The sequence below is a fragment of the Cebidichthys violaceus genome, unplaced genomic scaffold (genome assembly GCF_023349555.1).
Source record: "Cebidichthys violaceus isolate CVI_PGR_0920_01 unplaced genomic scaffold, fCebVio1.0.p SCAF_114, whole genome shotgun sequence".
NCBI lineage: Eukaryota > Metazoa > Chordata > Actinopteri > Perciformes > Stichaeidae > Cebidichthys > Cebidichthys violaceus.
In genome coordinates this window covers 400,975-421,907 of record NW_027176279.1, presented here as the reverse complement: position 1 = coordinate 421,907, position 20,933 = coordinate 400,975, and the positions used below count along the sequence as shown (strand labels likewise).

The 20,933-nt window shown below is 40.2% G+C and overlaps 1 long non-coding RNA gene and 1 pseudogene across 1 annotated transcript; both read left to right on the top strand.

Annotated features, from left to right (window-relative positions):
- Positions 1-2,010: 2,010 nt before the first annotated feature.
- On the top strand, positions 2,011-9,349 carry LOC137868509 (uncharacterized). Its single transcript, XR_011102223.1, has 3 exons — positions 2,011-2,101; positions 5,212-5,297; positions 9,287-9,349. It is a non-coding gene; the product is annotated as an uncharacterized lncRNA (long non-coding RNA).
- A 20-nt stretch (positions 9,350-9,369) lies between these two features.
- Positions 9,370-11,045, top strand: LOC137868514 (serine/threonine-protein kinase pim-3-like; annotated as a pseudogene).
- Positions 11,046-20,933: the final 9,888 nt, after the last annotated feature.

Below are 20,933 nucleotides of genomic sequence, written 5' to 3'. Positions count from 1 at the left end.
CAAAGCCAAATTTCCTCATGTTTTCTTGTGTTGTGGTGGTATAGGAGCACCCCAGGTGGTGGCCTGGGAGTTTGACTCTACTGTTGCGGTACCAGCGTCAACTGAAAAGAATGTATTGGCCACAGTTTCGGAAGGGAAGAGTTTGCCACTAAATTTAATGAGGGCGGTATCTATGTAGTACGGGGCATACAGATGTATTCCATGACCTTCTCCAATCAGATCTGGGCATTCAACGGCCGGCGGGCCATACCCGGCCCGTTGGCTGTGGGACGTCAATGGGAAATTAGGAATAAAATGTAAATAATTGTACATCATGCACGGAATACAGCTGTATTGCTTTTATTTTGAAGGCGACTGTTGCTGTTTTATAATTGTGTATCTCAATTTACGTACGTTAGTATGTTCGTGGATGTGTGCGAGCAGCAGCGTCACTGCAATCACATTCCCCCGGAAGAGGACCGGTGTATCAGCTGGCCGTATCACAGCCGAGTCGGCAACCGGATTCAGCCCGACATGTTTCTTCCGCCATGCCGAGCTTACGCCGGAGCTGGGCCAGGTCATTTTGGATACGTGGGATGTGTTGAGCGGACACGGACATCTGAGGCTTTGCTAGCTAAACTGCAAAAGCAACACGCTCAGAAGACATTGGTTCTCTTTGGATCGACCTCCATATGTGAACAAACCTTCTCCGTGATGAAGTTTAACAAATTCAGATCCAGATCCTCTCTCACTGACGATCAGCTGTCAGCTGTTCTTCACATCTCACCTCACACATTCAACCTGACTTCAGAGCATCGTTCACTGAACTGAAGAACTGAACATGAGGTCACAGGACTATAAACAATAGTAATAAAAGTACAAATTTATCAGAAACATGATCCCTGTCAGTGTTTTACTATTATATATGGATATTACATATTTGTTTGGATCATTATTCCTGCTGCAGATGTTTCAGGTGGAGCTCATTTTTACTCCCTTATACTCTGTTGTTAGTTAGGAAGAGTTTGGAAAATTGTAATGTGCAAGTAGCACTTAAGCTGCCAGACTCAAGTAAAGTACCTTGAATTTGTACATGAGTACAGTACTTAAGCAAATATACTTAGTTACATTCCACCACTGATCATAATATTTACTCTTACCACTCGCAGCTTATCAAAACCATACAATTTACTGCTTTTTATAAAGGGTTGGAATAATATTGAGCAGGATTGAGTTCAGTCTCTCAGTCTCTAATGTCGCCCCTTGGGAAAAATAATTCTACTTCTACTTCTACTACTACTACTACTACTCCTACAAATACCACTACTGTTACTACTAGTACTACTACTACTTTTAATATGACTATATATTATATGAATACTTTTATGACTAATACTATGTATAGTACAACTACCACTTTTACTGCTACTACTACAACTGCTATTACTACTACTATTACTGCAACTACTACTACTACTACTACTACTGTTACTACTAAAACTACTAATAGTTATACTACTTCTACTATTACTACTACTACTACCACTACTACTATAACTTTGACAGTAAAATCGTTTAGCTTCAAGCTTTTCCTGCATTGTAATTCAGCTCTTAGCTTCTTTAGATAATACAGTTTAGCTTCCGACAGTTTTCAGCAGTACAGTTCAAGCTTTTCAATCTGAAAAGAAAGTGAAGCTGTTGGACAAAGGTAGTGCAGTAAAAGTACAATATTTTCCTCTTGGCTCTGTGTTAATGAATCTAGGGCCTGAAACAATTTAAGGTTTGACTGTATAAATAGTTTAAAAAATGGAAAGAATTCTCAAAATTCTAAAAGATTATCCACCTTGAACTGCTGAGTCAAGCAGAAGCAGTGATGAGGTGAGTATTAGACATTATAAACCCAGAGCAAAAGTGTATAAAATCAACTGTGACAAAGTACTCTTGCTTTATGGTTAAAGAGCACGTTTATATATTTTGATGTGTACATGTTGTATGAAAAGTAAAAGACATGATGTATCAATTTTTTTTGACTCTTGAATTTCCAAGTACCCTTAAACGCCTCATCTTAACCTCACTCCGGAACTAAACAGACCTTCTACATTGTTCTCTTGAGTCTTGACCGGTGAGTAACAAAGTGTGTTTCTATACTCAACGTGAAAAATTAAGCTTTCTCATTTACAATGGCGTTGCAATTGGGTTCTAACTCAAACAAGATTCAAATTTAGCAAGAAGAGCAAACTTTTTCCCGGTGAATCAAAGTAAAACTGTGTTATTGACTTGCTAATACTAGCGAAGTGCTAACGCTAGCATAGCTGCTAACGCTAACGTTCGTCATACAGAGAGGCGAAGTCCGGCTCTTTCCGGTTGACCACGTGACCCTAAACTTTGTTTATACTCTCGCTTCGCGCCGTAGCGCGAGCTCCTAGCATGAACTGAGGCGTTTATACTCTATGCTAAGCGCTGCATTATTCTCAAAAACGCCAGAGGGCAAACAAATAAAATTAACTTGAAGAATTAAAAAGACAACATGTGTAAGTCATATATATGCTCATATACTGTAGGTGTACCAAAACCGCCATAATCAAACATCTACAATGAAGAGGCTTTGTAATTATCTGTCAACTCATATCTCATATTCATGGACTACTTTATTGCCTTAATACAAACACTGTAAAGAAATTGTCAAGTATTACATGCGTTATGAAGAAACAAAGGCTGCAAAATATTTACTTATATTGAGATTTTGAAGACCTGTTTCGAAAGCATCTAAAACAAATTGGCCTATTTTGTATTATCCCTAGACATGTAAAGTGTACATGTAAGTGTTAAACTACCAAACGCCACGTCCACTTGCTGGGCCTACGGGCACCACGTGCCGGCCGTGACTGTGGAATTTTCTGAATGAATTACACATATGATGTTTGTCAATGTAAAATATTAATTTCTAAGTCAAGAACATAGCATTTTGTTGTCAAAGTGTTGAACTGTAAGACTGTAAAAAAGACTGTACTTGCATGAACAACAGGTATTTCCCATTCTTTGCTGATAAAAACAGTAGCAGGATAAAACACATGTTAGATAGGTACATTTGTAGATGAATGTAGCTAAGTTACCTAGCTAGCTAGCTAGCTAGCCACGGTAACGACCGTGCGGCTGACCTGCATGATGCTAGACCAGAGATGTAGTTCACTGATCGGTTTCACACAAAACTAAATGATACTATGACAAATGTATGACGATCTGAGACTTTCTTGACTTGCAAAATTAAATATTAAAATCACAAACATATGTGTAATTCATGGCACAATTCAAACGGGATGAAATATACATTTATCTCTCACAGTTAGCTGCTATACATAGTATTTATAAAGTCCCACAGGACACCGGCAAGGGCGTGACTTCATCTCTCTATTAACTGACAAGAAACCAGTAAGCTAATTAACGGGTTATTTCTAATATAAAACAAGTCATTTTCATCAACTTAACAAACTATCCTGACAACAATATGAAGCAGTAATGTTTGCTGTGGTAACGGTACAGTCAGTGTTATATAACGTCCATAAATATTTGGACATTGACACAATTTTCATCATTTTGGCTCTGTACACCACCACAATGGATTTGAAATGAAACAATCAAGATGTGCGTCAAGTGCAGACTTTCAGCTTTAATTTGAGGGTATTTACATCCAAATCAGGTGAACGGTGTAGGAATTACAACACATTTTATATGTGGCCCCTCCTTTTTAAGGGACCAAAAGTAATTGGACAAACTAACATAATCATCAATGTAATTGTCACTTTTAATACTTGGTTGCAAATCCTTTGCAGTCAATGACAGCCTGAAATCTGGAACCCATAGACATCACCAGACGCTGGATTTCATCCCTGGTGATGCTCTGCCAGGCCTCTACTGCAACTGTCTTCAGTTCCTGCTTGTTCTTGGGGCATTTTCCCTTCAGTTTTGTCTTCAGCAAGTGAAATGCATGCTCAATTGGATTCCGGTCAGATGATTGACTTGGCCATTGCAGAACATTCCACTTCTTTGCCTTAAAAAGCTCTTTGGTTGCTTTCGCAGTATGCTTCGGGTCATTGTCCATCTGCACTGTGAAGCGCCGTCCAATGAGTTCTGAAGCATTTGGCTGAATATGAGCAGATAATATTGCCCGAAACACTTCAGAATTCATCCTACTGCTTTTGTCAGCAGTCACATGATCAATAAATACAAGGGAACCAGTTGCATTGGCAGCCATACATGCCCACGCCATAACACTACCTCCACCATGCTTCACTGATGAGGTGGTATGCTTTGGATCATGAGCAGTTCCTTCCCTTCTCCATACTCTTCTCTTCCCATCATTCTGGTACAAGTTGATCTTTGCCTCATCTGTCCATAGGATGTTGTTCCAGAACTGTACAGGCTCTTTTAGATGTTTTTTTGGCAAACTCTAATCTGGTCTTCCTGTTTTTGAGGCTCACCAATGGTTTACATCTTGTGGTGAACCCTCTGTATTTACTCTGGTGAAGTCTTCTCTTGATTGTTGACTTTGACACAGATACGCCTACCTCCTGGAGAGTGTTCTTGATCTGGCCAACTGTTGTGAAGGGTTTTTCTTCACCAGGGAAATAATTCTTCTGTCATCCACCACAGTTGTTTTCCGTGGTCTTCCAGGTCTTTTGGTGTTGCTGAGCTCACCAGTGCGTTCTTTCTTTTTAAGAATGTACCAAACAGTTGATTTGGCCACACCTAATGTTTTTGCTATCTCTCTGATAGGTTTGTTTTGATTTTTCAGCCTAATGATGGCTTGCTTCACTGATAGTGACAGCTCTTTGGACTTCATATTGAGAGTTGACAGCAACAGATTCCAAACACAAATACCACACTTGAAATGAACTCTAGACCTTTTATCTGCTCCTTGTCAATGAAATAACGAGGGAATAACACACACCTGGCCATTGAACAGCTGAGCAGCCAATTGTCCAATTACTTTTGGTCCCTTAAAAAGGAGGGGCCACATATAAAATGTGTTGTAATTCCTACACCGTTCACCTGATTGGCACCTAAATACCCTCAAATTAAAGCTGACATCTTGATTGTTTCATTCAAAATCCATTGTGGTGGTGTACAGAGCCAAAATGATGAAAATTGTGTCAATGTCCAAATATTTATGGACCTAACTGTATAACAGTAACTACTGCCAGTGCTTTATATTGTTTTGTTTTTCCCTTATAGGAAACAAGCCTGGACTTTGAGAGCAACACTGAGATATTATCCCCTGAAAGTCCATCCTCTGGGGACCTTCAAGATGATGTCAAAAGGTTGGACATTGAATTATTATTGAAATGAACATTTCATTAACATTGAAATAAGGAATTCTTCAACTCAAAATGCAGAGAAATCCACTGAAGGGAACATTAACGACACAACCAAATCTTACTTCTTAGTTTCTTCTGCCATTGTCTTCTCTTCACTTGAGCAATCTGGAAAGAATAAAGTTTGGAGAAACACCGTCAAAGCAGAAAGATTGTCTGTGATAGGAAACCGATTCAGTCATGGTGGTTATCACACCCTTACCTAACTCTGACCCGATATGCTTCATGAATCAGCAACCTCCTCTAACACCTCTAACAATGGCGCAGCCCCCCCTCCTCCCCCCGTCTTGAATCAGCGCAAACGTTTGGGGTAAACATGTAATGCCTTTTTAAAGTCCAAACTTTCTAAAAGCGTGACAAAACAGGAAAACTTTGACGGTTCAAACACTTAAACCAGGCGAAGCAACTAATTCTAATGAATAATTCCACTGACACACTACTGTATCAGTTCACATAACTGACAGGGCGCAAATGATTGCGCTAATTGCAGAGAGGTGTCACACTTTTTTTCATTCTATTTCCATTAAAAGTAACGGAGGTAAACACAGAGAGAGAGGGACCTGCTTTTACCGTGTCTGAAGATGAGTGTCGACAGGCCAGAGGTGGGCCGTTCTGAGAAGCTTTACCAAACCCCATACTCTGATTGGCTGAGCAGCTCAGGGGGGCAACGTGACCCCCAAAGTGAGCCCGCTGTCATCATGGAAATTTAAAGAACAGACAATGATGAGATAACGTAAATGTTAATATTCTTATCACTTTCATTATTTCCCCCCATGTTTTAGGGATGCTAGAGGTTTTGACTTGAGTTGTTTTGACCAGAAATAGATTAGCAACCATTTTTCTCAAGCATTTCCATTTGTTGGGCATACTTGTTGATCATTATCAGAGAAAAGACAGATGTGATAGATTGTTTTCGTTCTGACGTTATTTCATGTCTCTTCATACCTTTATCCTTCCCCTCTCTTCCATGCCATCATACTTTTCCTCTCTCGCCATCCTGCACACTCCTTTTCACATTTTCATCGTTCCCTCTCCAGTCCATGTAGATGGAAAGATGGCCTTGTTGATATTGTAGTATGAAACCGGAAAAAAAATCTTTGCATTTAATTTTTTTGTACTTTCTCCGACACTCTTAGACACTCCCAGGTCAGGTGGTGGTCTCTTCAACTCAGAGTGTCAGGTTTCACAGATCATCCAGTCAGAGTTGGTCTTCAATACAACCCCACTCCTGTCCTCTTTCTTTTCTTGATAGCCTAGAGCCTAGAGTTTCGCTCACCAAACCCGTAAGGCACGTGACTATGCTGCCATGGGCAAGTGTGTGACAAATTCATACCTGCTCTCTGAAACGTTTATTGAGGATCAATCGTACATTCGTTAACTAGACATGGGCTATCTAGACATTCTAAATGTTTAGAATGCACATTTCTAGTCACTCTGAACAATCACAGTGACTCAATCAAGAGTGAAATCGACCAGCAATTTCACCTCTGTTGTGACTTCCTGGGCACCACCGCTTTTACGGGTGACAGGTTCCCTGAAAGTGACACGCTGGACGTAGAAGGGTTCTTTACGGGGCAGACACCCTCGCTCTGCTCTATAAGACAAGCTTCCACGCGAAGCACGCAGTAGGACTTTTGACAGACAGCAGTTTGATTCTGCTGTTCCTAGCTCTGGCCAGCAGAGGGCACTCTAGGACCTCTCTTAGAAAATGTCACAGGCCCTTTGAGCAAACTCAAGCTACAGCAGGGACCTCTGACCTCCCATTTGTAGCCACATATCCCCCGTCTACTGTTGAACTTGTCAAGAGTGATTAGGACGTACATTTAAAATGTTTACTTGTATGCATCTCAATCTGTATATTCTTTGTACTTTTAATAGTTTATCAGGTAACTCCTCGTCTCCACCTCAATCCCTATATTTTATGTATTTGTAATAGTTTCATCAGATGTCACTGTGTTTTTACTTCAGAAGATGTTAGACTGCTCCATTAGCCTGCTGGCCTCCAAAATCCCGCTATCACGGGGTTCCTCCACCGCCTCCTCATCGTGCTCATGTTCTGGACTCAAGTCCATCTCCGTGTGCATGGGGACGGCAGGGTTCGAGGCTCTCAACTGCGCCAGATGCATCACCGTCACCTGATATTTGGCTGCCTTTTGTTGTAGCTCCCGAGCACCACGGTCCAGCTCGAGGTGGCCTTTCATTTTTCAGATGGTGGGGCATGGCCGCACATACTTTCTGACAGAGAGGGCAAGCGTGAACCATCTTTGTGCGAGTCATATCTAGAAAAAAGAAAAGGAAGGAAAAAGAGCCATTTAGATACGGTATTTCATCATGCAATTCGGGGAGAGGCAAACTGTTTGCCTGTTATCTGCTGCTGCTGCCTGCTGAAATGGCGTGGAACCGCCCCGCCCTGAAGTAGAGGAATCGGGGGGCAGTCGCTCCAGCCTTGAAGGCATTCATTCCCCCATGCTCCTCAGTAAATTGCTCAGTATGGCCATCTGTAGGGTTTTTGCTTAGCCTCCAGAACACACCCTTGCTATCAAATCATTCATGCCCACATGACAGCCATGCCATAGGAACAAGCTAAAGCCACCAAACTTGACACACACCTGCTCTGGCTTCATACTAACACGCACACCAAGTTTTAGGAGAATAGCACTAAGTGACCAAGAGCTTTACACAATAGCTCTTGGTAATCTGGGCCTCTTCATCATATATGACGCAGCCTGGGATTTATTACAACGGCCGTCTATGACAGCCATACCAGAGGAAGTAGCTACAAATGCCAAACTTAATACGAAGGTGCCACAAAGTGCTGGGAACACACACACAAAATCTCAGGATTTTAGCACAAACTTGCAAGAAGTTATAGACGATCACCGTTTTGGTGATCGTGGTTATTACCCCTGTACTTAGACAACAGCATATACTAAAGGAAGCAGCTGGAAGCACCAAACTTACCACAAACGTCGTATGGTGGGCTAGAAATACGCTCCCAAAATTTCAGGAGCCTAGCACAAATTTTAAGAAATCCTTACATAACCCTAACCCTACCTCTAACTCTAAACTTAACCTTCTATGACAGCCATGCCAAAGGAACAAGCTAAAGCCACCAAACTTGACACACACCTGCTCTGGCTTCATACTAACACGCACACCAAGTTTTAGGAGAAATGCACCACGTGACCCAGCACTATGTGTAGCGTGCACAGAATGACGTCACACAGGCTCAATCTGGTGCTACACATTTAATGAAAGTGCTCTGTAACATACAAAAATATACATTTAGGTGTACAGTCGCTCCACAGCGCGTTCTACTTCTATCCTGTACAGAGATTCTCATCCTCGCGAGACTTCAGTGTGGCTCTCCGTCACAGACACTGCTTATGTCGCAACACTGACACCTACTGGCGATCCACTGGATCTACTGCCTAACATGTAGCTGATGATAAATAACGCTGTACCCTCAATTTTAACTACAATTAACACTTCCTCCTCATAAACACATAGGAAACATAGTAAACTCTCTTAACTTACATTACACCCAAACAATTATTGTACTTTCTGAACGACATATGACTTGTTGTGCCACATATACACCATCTGGGCCTCTTCATCATATATGATGCAGTCTATGACAGCCATGCTGATTCAGCATTCCAAGTATTGTTCTTCGAATCTTTATTCCACTATTTCTTCCGTCGCGCTTGAATCTCTTCTTCTTCTTCAGTTTTTAAGCTACAGAAACCGTTCAACTCTGTAAATGTTCAGCTCATAATATTTCTAATCTTTCAACTTTTTGAATTATTAAGCTTTTTGCAACCTCATTTCTGTATTTTCAGCAATGTTTTTGCAATTCATTTCAGCCATCGTCTACCCTCTTATATAGTATGTTATAACTGTACGGTGTGTTGATGGCGTTTGTTTACATGCAGGTTGCTGTGAAGCACGTGTGCAGAGACAGAGTGACGGGGTGGGGCTCTCTGGTGAGATCATACATGCAGATATAACTGTTGTATGTGCTGTGGTTCCTCTGGAGGTGGTGATGTTGAAGAAAGTGGGCGGGGCATTCGACGGCGTGGTGCGTCTGCTGGACTGGTGGGAGTAGGCGGACGGCTGGCTGATGGTGATGGAGCGTCCCGAGCTGAGCCAGAACCTGTTCGACTACATCACGGAGCGCGGCGCGCTGGACGAGGCGGCTGCGCGCGGCTTCTTCCTGCAGGTGCTGGAGGCGGTGCGTCATTGCTACGGCTGCAGCATTATCCACCGAGCCATCAAGGACGAGAACCTGCTGGTGGACCTGAGGACCGGGCAGCTCAAACTGATCGACTTTGGCTCGGGGGCCCTCCTCAAAGACGAGGCTTTCACCGAGTTCACTGGTGAGTCCGATCAGCTGAGAGAATCTGAAGAGCTGTGGGGATTGTTTCTGAAAATCTAGACGTTTTAAAATATCGGAAAGGTGTTTTGGGTCAGTGACTACCGTCCCATCATGCACCGGTTCTGTAATGTCGTCAGCGTCTCCGGGAGTATTTTCCCGCACGATGGTGATCCGTCACTTCCTGCTCCACTCTGACACACACTGTACCTGTAGTGATGTAACTCTCCTCCCTCCAGGCACGCGGGTGTATGGTCCTCCGGAGTGGATCCGGTTCCATCGGTACCATGGTCGCTCGGCCACAGTGTGGTCTCTTGGCGTGCTGCTGTACAACATGGTGTGCGGGGACATCCCCTTCCAACAGGACAAGGAGATCCTGAGAGGACGGATCTACTTCAGACGCATCATCTCCTCAGGTGAGCCGGAGCGTGACGAGATCACGCGACCAGGTTTTTACATCGACGTTTGAACAAAACCAGAGATGAGTGTTCTTCATCTCCTCCTTGTTTGTTTTTACTTCAGAGTGCCAGCAGCTGATTGGCTGGTGCCTGAGCCAGCAGCCGTCAGACCGGCCGACCCTGGAGCAGATCCTCCTCCACACGTGGGTGACTGGCAGCGACGGGCAGCGCACGGACGCCGCCAACGCCGCCAACCCCATCACACCTGACTCCTCCCCCAGCCAGCAGAGCCTCTGATTGGTCAGCGTTTGGCTGCTGGGAAGAGTTTATTTTTTTTTTGTGCTCCACAGCGACCCCCTGCTGTTCACGGGGGACGGAGCAGTTCCTCGTAGAGGCTCGACGCTCGTCGAGGGTTCATGTTCAGAGTGCCTTGAGTTTGAAAAGCTGCAGATCAGGAGTCGGAAAAGATATGTTTTTTTGAATATGTCTGCTCCCCTCTTCAGGTAAAGCTTTATTTTTCTACAGTGTCGGTTCATGGAGACGGTTGGTTGATTGTTTCTGTTGTTAAATGTTCTGTGTTGATAAACTACAACGTCTTCTCTCTGCCCTCGGTCTCTGGGTGTTAAATGCACGGTCAATGCAAATATTCAGTATTATATTTGTGTGTGTATATATATATTTTTTTATATATATATTTTGTACATTCTGTTATATTTCTTTAGTAAAGAGACATTCCTCATCATTTGTTTATTTATTTAAGTTGTCGAACTTTTCTAAAATGTTTTTACTTTTTGTAAATTTTTTTCTTTTTTTTCCTGAAAACGGGAATAAAATCAGAATCAGGATTCCTCACATTCTGATTCTGTTAGTTCATGTTAGTTCAAACAATTTTTTCATAAAACTTGTTTGTATATAAACTGATTTTCTGTGTGATTTTGTGTGTCTTTTACCTAAAAAAAAATACATAAATAATGAAGTCTCTAATAGAGGAGCAAAATACATGAATTTGAACTTTTGTTTAAGACCGCCCTGAACAAACACTTAATGTTGTGACTATTTAATTGATAATGAAATGAACAATATAGGAAGACACAACTCTTTATTTCTCATTTCAAGGGTTAAAGAAGTCTCATAGTCTTCCATTAAGGCAACGAATGTTGAAATCGCTGAATAACTGAATATAACAATATAATTTATTGATGATTTAATTGCTGAATTGAAGGTAATCCATTTAATAATCATTGAAGCTCCACGAAATGGGCAAACAAACCCCTCAGTGAACACGTGGACAGCATTGGTGTTAATCAGTGATGGTAAAGAAGTAAACTCTTATATTTTAAGCAGCACGTTCTGTGATTATTTTGTGCACATGTGTTGTAGTAATAGCTGGTTGTTGTAGTCACTGCTTGAATTCAAACCGTCACTGTTCACTCTGAATGTGGATCGGTACTTTGACTGGAGGACACACATGACACCCAGAAACATCCCGAAGAACAGAGAAAACAGACCCCACCACACACTTGTAGTGGGCCATAAGAGATCATTGAGAGAGCATTGACCAATGAATATTTCACAATTATGAAATCACTATTATGGATGATTACAAACAGTACTACGCCTCACACGGGACACCATTATGTTGAAGTTTGAGCTGGTCTGGTTGTTAGGAAATGACAAATATAATAAATGTTATCAATAGAACTCAATGTTTAAAAACATTAGATTTCAATAATAATGGGGAACCACAATGATGTTGGTTCAGTAGTTCAAAAAGGAATGAAAATGTCTACTAAAAGTAATTATTTATTATCAAAATGATACAATGTAATTAACAGGAAATCACATTTTTTACCAAAGGAAACTTTCAGCCATTTAAGGTAGACTCATAACATTGCTAATACTAAACTATCAATTTGTAACTTTGATTAATATTCAAATGAACAAGAACCAAATACCACCATATCAACAGCTGATAAATTGAAGTATTTTAGAGTTCCTGACTAGTAGTAGTAGTAGTAGTAGTCGTAGTTAGTAGCTGTAGCTGCTGATGTTAACACATCTATCGGAAATCATGAGAAAACACCGACAGCATTAATCTGATATACATCTCAGCCTGTCCTGGTTGTCATGGAAACATTCCTATGTCTGCAGTCAGTCAGCAGCTTCTTGTGAAATCAGATATAATCAGTTTCACACAACCGCAGTTCGGAAAGATGTGAATATGATCTGTAAAACTAAAGACGAGTCTCAGTAAAGCTCCACCTCGTCCTGTACGCAGACATAAACTGAGGACAGCACATGAGACAATCAGAGAGACAGACGGGCAGAGAGACGGTCCACCTGGACGTCATGGATCACCTGTTGATGATGCTGCTGTTGTTGTTGTGGATCTCAGGTAGGACTCTGAATTAGAGATGATGTGTTTTATTACAATATTTCTGTTGTATCTTTAAATCAGAGAACACACACACACACACACACACACGGGTCAACCACAAATAACTCTTTTCAAATTGGATGTAATGCATATTTGTGAACAATGTGTTTAAACTCACAAAATAAGGTCTCATTTGTTCACTTTTCAAAGTGGTTAAATATATTTTTAACAGTATTTTTTAACTTCATCTAAAAAATGTCAGGTGGCACCACCACATATTTGTAAAAATATATATATATATATATATATCTATTTCCCTACTATTCATTATCACTAATACTTTGACAAGTATCCCTCAGAGTGTCTACAATGCCAAACACATACTTATTTTGTAAATGTCTTATTTTGATATTTTCATAAAGTAACACACAAAAGTGATTTAAAAGTATCCAAATGCATTCATCAAACGTATTAACATTACATATAACATTAAATTAAAACGCTCAGCAACTGGAATGCAACACTACTACAGACTAAATACAAATGGATTGTGAACAAATACAGGTTTGAATTTGATTTAAAAAAATACTTGAATGATTTTGAAACTTGTGACAAAATATTTCAAAACGTGTTGAACCATGTAAGGTCAACATTTCAGGTATAAACACACGGAAGAAACAATAAAACTGAAAAACTATTTCATTGAAATTTCACAAAACAGTTCAAGATTATTACAATCAAATAGAAAACTTCTTACTGAAAAATATAAATCGATGTGTTATTAATTATTGACTGCATGAACTGTACCGGCCTCCATGTTTAAATAAAAACACCACGAAAGTTTCCTCTTGGTTTAGAAAACGTGATGATGTTTCCTGAACTTTGTCAAATCGAACACATTCAAGTTAAAAATCCCCCAAAAATGAATCTAATCATAAGTCATTGATTATAATTGTAGTAAATCAATATTCCTGTAATGAATGTATATTCAGTAATGGTCTCTGTGTGCAGTGTTTTATAGTGTTGGTGGTAGAGTCCTCCATAGATTCACACTCATGACTAATAGACAGGAAACGATGCAGCATGTGATCAGTGATATCAGCCTCACTGTTTCCTGTTCACTCTCCTACAGACGGATCAGAGCAGCGTCACGTTACTGCTAATGCTGACTCAACAGTTCCTGCTGATGCTGCTTCATATTAAAACACCTCAACAAGACAATCACAATGGGAGCTTTTATTGTGAAGAACTCACAGGAAACACAATGTATTCATCACTGAAATCATGACTCACTGCCTCTATATATATATATATATATATATATATATATATATACCTTATATAGATACATACATAGAATTATGGATATATTTATATATATACATACATTTATTTGTGTGTATATATATATACACACACACGTACATATACATACATATATTTAAAAATGATGGCAATAAAGTGACACTTAATATATTTGAATAGATTTTAAGTTTGATAAAAAAAAATTGAATAAATTAAAAAAAGAGTATATATAATAATAAGTATATCCAAATCAATTTCTAAAGCAAAACTGATTTATATTTACTAAGTATCGGAGAAAAAGTAATTTTGATTTACTCAATATCTGGGTGAACTTGATTTGGTTTTACTAATCCTCTGAAGGAAATTTAATTATATTTACTGATTATTTGAGATAAATTGATAAAAGCTTACTAAATATCTGGATAAACGACCAGTCACGCTGCCAATATTCTCAACGACACAGTTAAAGACTGTCAGAGGTGAATTTAATGATGAAATATTATACAAAACTTATAAAAAACTTACATTTCTGGTCTGTTTCTCTGCTGCGTTGGTGCTCAGCCTTCTGGTATCTCCGGACCGGGTAGCCTACCTTTGGACTACTGGAACAAAAAAATAAAATCACTCTTCTTCCACCTTAGCTAGACTAAAGTTAGCATATAGCAGACACCTGTAACGCCTGGAAGGGTGGAGCCAATCGAGGGCAGAGTAGGGGGCGGGTCTTTCCACAAGGCATTATGTCCCCTCCATTTACTGCCTGATAATAATCAATATAATATGCTGTTATCATAAGTAGTAGTGAGCTAATGACTGCTTCTGTCTGAAAGCTTCTCACACTGAAGTACACTCAAACAACACAAAGCTTGTTGTGATTGTATGTAATGGTGTGTGTGTGTTGGAGAAGTTTGGATGTGAGCTGCTATCTTCTTAACTTTGGACATTTGTCTTTTGTTAGCCCCTTCCCTCAGGATGCTCTGCCTTCTGAGGGAAGGGGCTGAATAAGAATTACAAATTAAATTAAAGCTGCAAGCAGCATTGATCGGGCCCTCGCAACGTCACACACGTCGAGGGTACTGGCAGGACTCTGGTTGATGCGGCAATAAATTTCTGTGACCATCATACACTGCATGCACAAGTTAGATGATATTTCCTGCGTCGACCAGCAGCATAGCAAGACCATGTTGCCAGGTCTTAAGCCTCAAATGTTTTGAGTGTACCTCCGATACAATCATAAATGTAAGCCTGTTAAGATCATTAAGAAAATGAACGTGTGAATGTGCTTCAGTATTTGTAACATAACAGACTGTCAGGTTACTGGGATGGAGTTCAACTCCCTGCAGTGTCCTACTGATTGTATTTGGACTTACATGAAAGTTAACAGAACAGCAGTGTCATTTGTTTTTACTTTAACACTTTAATTTAACACTGTTTTCATTTTAAGCTCTTCTGTAACTTTAGATTGTAGTGTGAAGCATTCATTGTAACATTTAACCTGATTCTCATGTAGAAGCTCTAGACAGATCATTTATACTAATGCCCACTGACATGGTTTGAAAAACACTGTTGATTAACTTTTGTTCTCCAAGCATCTTAGTTTGCACATATTTAGATCAGAGAAGTCTTTTTCTCATGGTGTGTCCACAAACCCTTTTTTTAAGATCAGTGTTCGGGCCGCTGTTATTATAGAATCCTGCTTACGTCCGTGGTTGCCAGTAGGTGGCGCTATGACTATGAGTTAATATTGGCATGCAGATGCCCTAAAATCATGACAGTAATCAAGCATGTCAACTTTGGGACAGTTTTGACAAAGTACAGTTGAGTTACAACAGCTTGATGGATGATGGCGAACCATGTAAAATGGCTGCTACACCAAGTCCATGTTGTTTGATGAAACCTCAAGCTTTTAGTAACTTTTAATCGCTATGGTCTTTAGATTGTTCTGACCAAATTCTAAGTTGATCGGATTAATTCACTAGGAGGAGTTCGTAGTACAGCACATGGAAATGGAAAAAAACAGGAGAAATTCATACAAAATTCAAAATGGCTGACTTCCGGTTGGGTTTAGAACATGAACCCCTAAGACTTTTTGTTAAGTCTACATGTGATACATCTGCTTACCAAATTTTATACAGCTAGGTGAAACGTACTGCGAGGGCTGCATCGTCAAAAAATTGTAGGGGGCGCTATCGAGCCAACTTGCCGCTCTGAAGCATTAAAATGACATCAGATAACTACATTCAGGATTTTAAATGTGTTTGACAAGTTTGGTTACGTTTTGAGCATTTTTAGCCCCTCAAAAACACTTTTGTTTTTCGTGGCGAAGAATGCGTCGCCACGGCAACGGCCTTTCACGAAACAACAACCTTTGAGTAACTTTTCATCACAAAGATCTTTAGATTGTACTGACCAAATTTGAAGTCGATCTGATTAATTCCCTAGGAGGAGTTCGTTAAAGTAGAGCCCCTGGAAATGTCTAAAATGACACTAGAAATTCATACAAATTTCAAAATGGCTGACTTCCGGTTGGGTTTAGGGCATGGCCCCAAGAGACTTTTATTTAAGTCCACATGTGATACATGTGCCTACCAAATTTTGTTCATCTATGTGAAACGTACTGCGAGGGCTGCTTCGTCGAAATTTTGTAGGGGGCGCTATTGAGCCGATTTAACACTCTGATTGAATAAAATCATATTATAGAACTACATTTTGGCCTTGTGATCTGTGTGTCAAGTTTGCTTGTGTTTCGAGCTTTTTTAACCTCTCCAAATGACCATCGTTTTTCACGGCGAAGACTGCGTTACCACGGCAACGGCGTTCGACGAAACATCAAAAGCTTAGAGAACTGGCATTATGAACTTCTTACATTTGTGTGGAACAAATTTGATGTTGATCTGATTTTCCAACTTAGAGAAACAAGCCAAAGTATAAAGACTTTAACTTACTGTTGCCAGTAGGTGGCGCTATGACTATGATTCAAAATTGGCTTGCAGATGTCTTCAGGCCTGGAGTTTAATCAAACATGTGAAATCTGGTAAAGATCTGATGATGCGGAGTCGAGTTACATCAGTTTATTCGTTCATGGCGAAGGATCGAAATTCGCAGAGCCGCCACGTCGCCACGCTTTGACAACTTCCTACAATTTTCACAATGAAGCATTATCAAGGTCTTAATGCTTTTGTGACAAAATTTGAGAGGGATCCGATTAATCTGTGAGCAGTAGGGTGTCAAAGTACACAACCTATGACTTCCTGTTGCCACTAGGTGGCGCTATTACTATGATTCTAAATTGTCATATACATGTGTTCAGGGTCAAGATGTTATGACATCTGAGAAATTTGGAGCAGATTAGGCAATGTACAGCCAAGTTACAACAACTTCCTGTTTCATGGCAAATGGTGTTTTTTTGCCGCCACGCCACGGACACATAGTTCGATAACTTTTTGATCTTTGAGTATCGTTTCACTGCCAAGGTCTCAAGAGCATACTGACCAAATCTGAAGGCAATCGGGTTTAATCTCTTGGAGGAGTTTGTTAAAGTACGGTGCCTTGAAACGGTCCAAAAACGTCATAAAATTCAAAATGGCCGACTTCCTGTTTGGTTTAGGATATACCTCCTTTTGACTTTTTTGTACGTCCCATCACGTTCCACACACCTACCAAATTTCATACAGCTAGGTGAAACCCAAAGTTGGGGCTACTCTGTAGGGGGCGCTATCGAGCCAAAATGTCATGCCGCAGCTGGACACCCCAATAATACTGGAATTTTCACCACGATTGAATTTTGTGCCAAATTTCAAAAGATTCCCAGTATCCCAAGCACCTCCTTTTTGCGATGAAACTGGTACGATAATAATAATAATAATAATAAAAAACATTAGAATAACAATAGGTCCTCCGCTCCGACTACGTCGGTGCTCGGGCCCTAATTAAAGCTGCGAGCAGCGATGAACGGGCCCTCGCCTCCTCCCGCACGTCGGTGGTGCCGGCGGGACTCCGGCTTGCGCGGCCACCTGATGCTGGAAAATGCAAATAGTCCACCGCTTCCTGTGTCCACTGTGTGGCGCTACAGAACACGCTCAAACATGTATTATGTTGCTCTATAACAACTGTAAACCACATCGTGTAAAAGTCATGTCAATCGGATGCTGTTTGTCAGAAAGCGCAGATTTCCTTTCGCCAGCAGGTGGCGCTGTGAGTATTAGGGGATATGAGCTTGTAGACATCCTCAGGCAGTTCAGCTATTGGAAGAGAAATAGAGTTGCATGATGTTTGGACAATGATCAAAAAGATGAGTGGGAAAAGAAAATCAGTTAAAATCCCAGTTTTGATAGATGGAGACTATCGGGCAATTACAAACGAGGAGAAAGCTGAGTTATTGGGGAAGAAGTTTGCAAATGTTCATAGCGGACGCCATTTACATGAGATGCACAGACAGAGAAAAGAAGAAATTTTAGCAGCAAATACAGAAGTTAAAAAGAAAAAGGTCAATGAAGGAACACCTCTAGATATGGAGTTTACAATACAGGAGCTGAAAACAGCGTTGGAGGGAAGTGGGTATACTGCTCCAGGTCAAGACCAACTATGCTACGCTATGTTTAGACAATTACCAGAAGAAGCCTTGGAAATAATTCTAAAATTATTTAATAAGATTTGGAGGGAAGGTGTAATGCCAAGCAGCTGGAAGAGTGCTTTGATTCTACCTTTTGGTAAACCTGGTAAAGACCTAGCAAATGCTGGCAATTACAGACCAATAGCACTGACATCTCACTTGTGCAAGTGGATGGAAAAGATAGTTACGCGCAGATTAACTTATTTTATAGAACAAAGGGGCTTGCTAAATAAATCTCAGAATGGTTTTCGTAAAGGTAGATCGACACTTGACGCTTTAATAAAAGTCAGTAACGAGGCAGAGAAAGCAATAAGTATGAAGGAGATTATGGCTATAGTTTATTTTGATATAGAGAAAGCATATGACTCCATGTGGAGAGGGTCTACTGATTAAAATGTATAGAATAGGTATTGGTGGAAGGATGTATAACTGGATATTGGATTTCTTGTCAAGTCGATCATTCAAGGTAAAAGTTGGAGATGCTGTTTCAGATGAATTCAATATTGAAAATGGGATCCCTCAAGGTAGTGTTATTAGCCCTATATTATTTAATATTATGATAAATGACATCTTTATGGATATTGACAGAAATATTGGCTCCTTACTCTATGCTGATGATGGAGCGATATGGAAAAGGGGAAAACATATTAGACAAGTGATCAGTAGCATCCAAAAGGCTATATTTAATGTTGAAAAATGGTCATATGACTGGGGGTTTAAGATGCCTGTTGCTAAGTCCTGCTACATGATAATTACCAGAAAGAGAAATATAAACAATACTCATCTTAAATTATATGGACAAAGTATGGAGAGGGTGGCAGAGTTTAAATATTTAGGTTTATGGTTTGATGAAAAATGTTTGTGGAGAACTCATATTAAGCATATCGAAACTAAATGTAAAAAGGTGCTTAATGTTATGAGAGCAGTTTCTGGTCATGAATGGGGAGCAGACAAACGGTCACTAATGGATATCTATAGGGCCATTATACAATCAAGTATAGATTATGGATGTATGGTGTATGGAGCAGCTGCTAAGAGCACATTAGAAAAGTTAGATATAATTCAGTTCAGAGCTCTGAGACTTAGCTTGGGTGCAATTAAATCTACCCCAAACAACGCTCTTCTAGTGGAAGCTGACGAACTGCCATTGAGCTTAAGACGTTCAAAACTAGCTCTGGCATATTGGGTGAAGCTAAAGGGATCAGGAGAGGAACTTCCCACAACTAATGTGCTGTGTGAATGCTGGGAATACACCCGAATTAAAGGCAAAGGGTTTGGTTGGACAGTCAGTGCAATAGCCAAAGAATATGGTTTAAATGGGTTACAGTATGGTCCCAATGCAATGTGGGGAAATGTTCCTCCTTGGATATTACCAGTTCACAATGTAGATTTATCACTCATAGAACAGAGGAACAAATGGATGGAAAGAAACTCCTATGACATTGGACATCAGACTCAAGTATACATCAACAATAATTATTATAACTATCTGCAGATTTATACAGATGGATCTAAAGACAACGGGAATGGACACGTAGGATCAGGGGTTTTCATTCCAGAATTCAGTGTGACCTTATGTAAACGAATTAATGACAGACTGTCTGTGTTCACAGCTGAAATGACTGCAATCATCTTGGGACTGCAATGGGTAGAAGAGGTCAGGCCTGAGAGAGCGCTCATCTGTTCAGATTCTGCTGCAGCTTTAAACAGCCTAAAGTCAAAACAAGCAATAAGAGAGGATTTAGTGATGGAAATATCTCTGATCATGTTGAGACTTCAAAGACTGGGAATAATTGTTAAATTTTGTTGGGTTCCTGCTCATGTAGGAGTGGAGGGCAATGAGAGAGCAGATATGATTGCAAAGAGAGCACTAAAACTAAAAGAAGAGCAAATATTGAATATTCCTTTTGGGAAGGGGGAAGCCAAAGCATTAATAAGAGAGGCAGTACGGGATTTATGGCAGAAGAAGTGGGACAACGACAACAAAGGAAGACATTATTATAACGTTCAAAAATCCATAAATGTGAAGACATACAAAGGGAAGTATAGAAGAGAGGAGGTAATAATATCGAGGTTAAGATTCGGACATACAGGACTTAACTCAACGCTGTATTTAATGGCAAAAAGGGATTCAGATAAGTGTACTGTTTGTAATGTCACTGAAGACGTGGAGCATGTTATCCTAAAATGTCGAAGATACAATTCAGAAAGGAACATCTTGAAGCAAAAAAATTCGTCAATTGGGACGGAGGTGGAGTTTGGAGGGAGTTCTTGTAGTGGACGAAGAATGGCGTGAGTGTTGCAGGGCACTATTGAGATTTCTTAAAGAAACGGGATTAGACCGTAGAATTTAGTTGTTAGCAGGTGTTGATTAGGTAAATATTATTAGTAGTATTATGTATTTATTTATGCGTTTGAATTTATTTAATTATTTTTTTAAGAACAGTAATGAAACTTTTACTCTGAAACTGCACACTCCGGTACAGTAGGTGGCGGTATGCACCTATTCAAGTTGGTT